This window comes from Alligator sinensis, unplaced genomic scaffold (genome assembly GCF_000455745.1).
Source record: "Alligator sinensis unplaced genomic scaffold, ASM45574v1 scaffold680_1, whole genome shotgun sequence".
Classification (NCBI taxonomy): Eukaryota; Metazoa; Chordata; order Crocodylia; family Alligatoridae; genus Alligator; species Alligator sinensis.
Genome location: NW_005842508.1, coordinates 388,644 through 392,584, shown reverse-complemented (window position 1 = coordinate 392,584; position 3,941 = coordinate 388,644). Strand labels below are relative to the sequence as shown.

At 40.8% G+C, this 3,941-nt stretch overlaps 1 protein-coding gene across 2 annotated transcripts in view; it reads right to left on the bottom strand.

Annotated features, from left to right (window-relative positions):
- The window catches only part of LOC102377367 (interleukin-1 receptor type 2), a 41,839-nt gene that overhangs the window by 37,523 nt on the left and 375 nt on the right, over positions 1-3,941 (bottom strand). The gene's annotated exons all lie outside the window — the stretch shown is intronic.

Sequence of the window (3,941 nt, the reverse complement as noted above, 5' to 3'; positions counted from 1 at the left end):
CCTGCACCTTCCTTCAGTGCCCCCAACTTCACTCTCATGAGAGGGGAGAAAATGTTGTTTTTGTTCCTTGCAGCAAATTGAATTGGCTGCTTCCCTCAGGAAGTGAGGCAAGGGGACAGCACACAACTAGAAGAGTTGTCTCGCCACTAGTGTGCGTATCTCAGCAACCCCAGTCACTATTTAGAAACTCTATTTTCCAGACCCAGGACTGCATGCATTATAAGCTTGGGCTGTGAACCTATGTGCCCTGTTTTCTTCCCTGCCTGAAGTCAGAAGAAAACTATATAAAGTACAAATTGGCAGCTGTGCTGGAAGAAAATGCTGGTGGCTTTGGAGGACAAGTGCTTGACTTCGGAGATCAGAAAGGCTGAGGAGTACTTGGACAGCCAGGCTTGGAAAACCTCACCCCAACCCAAGTTCAAAGAACCCAGGAACTCAGCATCATTTCATATCTAGAGTCCTGGGCAATAAGAAAGGCACTTCATTTGAACTGCAACAAATTCGATCTTCATTTGAAGTGATGTATGTTCAGTGCTGCTGCTTGCAGCCATGAGGTGTATTGTATGCTTGGAGCTACTGCAAAATTTTCCAAGCACATTGAGCTTCCTGGTGTCACCCTCCAAAATGTCCCCAGTAAAACTTGTGTTCCAACCTTCAGGAATCTGCAGGTTGTTACAGCAATCAAGAAACCTGAGTGTGGAAATTTAGAGAGAAGAATTGGCAATTCATAATCACAGGAAGCAAGGGCTGCCTATAAATGTGCTTGGCGGTGGGGGATGTATTTTAATTAAAGCGGTTCACAGAAAGCCACTAATTTAAACAGCTCACTGTCACATGTATTAAGGCCTACATGTTTCAAAATGGCTGTGGGACACTTTATCTAAAGCTTATTTAATGAGTTTTAGATAAAGTGCTCCCACAGTCCTTTTGTAATGCATGGGGGCTTAATACACATAATGGTGAGGCGACACTGGAGCATTCTAATTAGAACACAGAGCAGAACTGATTAATTAGAGGCCTATTAATTGATTAAATAGGTGTCTATAGGCACCAAAGAAGATCAGGAGACATTCTGCAGGGCTGCAGGCCAGGAGGTGAGGGGCTGTAACCACCAGAAAGAAGACTAGAAGGCAATCCACACAGGCAGGAGTACCAGAATCTCAAAACGGAAACTTCAGAAAGCATCTTTACGGATCTATCCAGTCCAATGGAACAGACTTGGGAAGGACATGCTGTAAGTAAATAGAGCTGCTCAAATCAATCTGCAAACTTATCAAACACATTCTACACAAAATCTCCAGTTATCCAAAAATGACAGATAGTCCTTGTCAGGAATTGTATGCTAAAAAGAACTGTAAAAAAATATTCTGTCGGGGACAGGATGGGTATATTGTTTTCCCTGGAACCAAGATACAAGACTGGATAAGTTTCTACAGTGAGCAGACAGTGGTGATGTTCATAAGTGGCACATATTGCTTCATGTACTACTCACCAATTATAGATGATTTCAGGAATCTTAGAAGAGTACTAAAGAAGAAGAATGTCTAAATCCCCTTTTCAGGGATTTTTCCTGGTCCACAGCAGGAACAAAAAAGACAGAAAATTTTGAAAGCTGACTAGCAGCTAGTTATGTGCTATAAGACTTTGGTTGGGTGGAATAATAAACTACATCCTTTTGTGAGAAAGCTGAAAAGTGGTTAATTGCCTCTTCAACAATAGCAGCCTGAGTAATAAACAAAAGGAATTGAAGTGACTCATTTATGGGGATAAACCTGACTTTGCTAGTAGTACTGAAACCTCACAGATCTCATAAATGTGATCTTGGTTATACTTTGTTTAGAAAGCATGTCTGGGTAAAAAAGGAACTGGGGGTGGAAATGTGAAAACCTGCATCCAGTAAAACTAAAGGAGGCAAAAATAAGTTATTTGGGGAAGTGCCAGAAAACTGAGGGGAAACTAACCATGAACTACTATTTTAAAAGGAAAAAGGGAATGGCACTGATTTCAGGCAAAATAAGAAAATGGATGATAAAAAAGTAAAGGAGCTAAGGATAATCAACAGTGAAAAATTATTGAAAACAGATCTCGTCAAAATAGCTTACTATCTTGTTCGATAAACAGGGATCCTGGTTTTCTCCGATTAAGAAAAAAAATCCCCATTTTTCAGATTTAAAAAAGTAATACAAAATCTACATTTTCCCCATGATTAAAGGAAACACCACAGTATATATACACACACATCTATATATCTATCTATATGGATAGATATATAGATTTATTTATCTATATAGATATAGATATTAGTGGCATTTCATTTTAATAACAGAAAAATGTGGATTTGGGGTTACTTTTTTAAACCGAAAAATTGAGGTTGGGTTTTTGTTTTTTTAATCAGAGAAAACCAGGATCCCTGATGATGAAGTACAAGTCATCCAAGGTTCAAGGTAATAGCACTGATGTAACAAGACTTTTGTAATGCATTTTAGTTGGTACTGCACAATAATTTAATTATCATTAGTGCTATATTTGGCACAGGTGCGACTGCCACTGGAATACAGAGTTCTGATGGTCACAATTCAAGAAGGATATTGAATAATTGGATAGAGTTCATAACAAGGCACCAAAAGTCATAAAAAATGCTTTATACTTGTACAAGACTCAAGGAACTCAATTTATTTACATCATCAAAGACTGTAGCAAAACCCCCAGTTTTTCTTTTCTTTTTTTCTTTTTTTTCTTTTAAAATACATTCCCTCCCTTCCCCAACTATTTCTGACTCTCTCTCTCCCTCTCTATTCCCTATAGATAAGTATGAGTAAGCTAAAACAGGATAAGCATTAGCATTTTTGTAGCAAGTTTTTTTTTCTTCTCTTTCTCCTTTGATCCACTGTTTTATATTGTATAATTATTATGTTTATATTGATTTTTACTATGTGATTACTGTTTTACTGATTTTTACTGTTTTTGTTTAATTGATACTATATGATTTAGGCCTACATGTGTAAGTTAGCATAAGTAATGTCAAGTTATGTCAAGTTTCCATTTTGTATGTCAAGCCTTCATCCTGTGTCCTCTGCCTGGATGTAACCTATGTTGTAACTGTGACTCATGTCTAACCAGTCTCATGTAAATTGGTTCCTGAATGAATGGGGATGAAGGAGGGTGCTTGAGATACAATGGTAGCAGGCCTCTACTGAATAATCAACTCAACGACTGGACTATTGCCTTGCACTGACTCACCCAGGAACCGGGAACCTCACCAGAAACCCAGCATTTGAAAGGCAAAGACCCTACAGAAACCAGCAACCCACCACTGTGTCCTACCAGACAATGAGGACATGTGGATCTGCATGTGGGCGTCTGGGCATGTCCCTGCCATAGGAGGCACAAGTAGCCCACCCCTATAAAAGGGGTGGTAAAGTGTGACCTCCTTGGGACGCCCTCTCAGCACTGCGCCACATCACCTATCCACCCAGAGGCCCTGCCAGTGACCCCCTCTGGACAACACCTTGCTGGGGAAGACCCCGACTAGCCATCGAGGATCAACTCTCAGCCCAGGATAGGTAGCAATCATCCACCTTTCTTCCCCAAGCACAGGACCTAGACTCTATCCCTACACACTTTAACTTCAATCTCTCCACCAAGACTTTTTCCTCTCCTACTACCACTGTGTGGGTGCGTGTGTCAGTGCTTGTGTGTGTGTAGGAACCAATAACTTAGTGAGCTGTATAGCATACTGCCTGGTTAATAAAACTGATATTCTTGACCCCAAGTTGGTCTCTGTCTTGCTGCAGGCTCCCAACTAAATCCCCATCTCTCTGACCCTCCTCTGGGCCTCATTCCTCTTTGGTGCCTCTACCTCCCCCAGCTCTGTCTTTCTCTCCCTCTCTGCTGACCCTACTCTTTGGTTTCCCAGCTTTAGCCCTCTGTCCTCTGCCTTC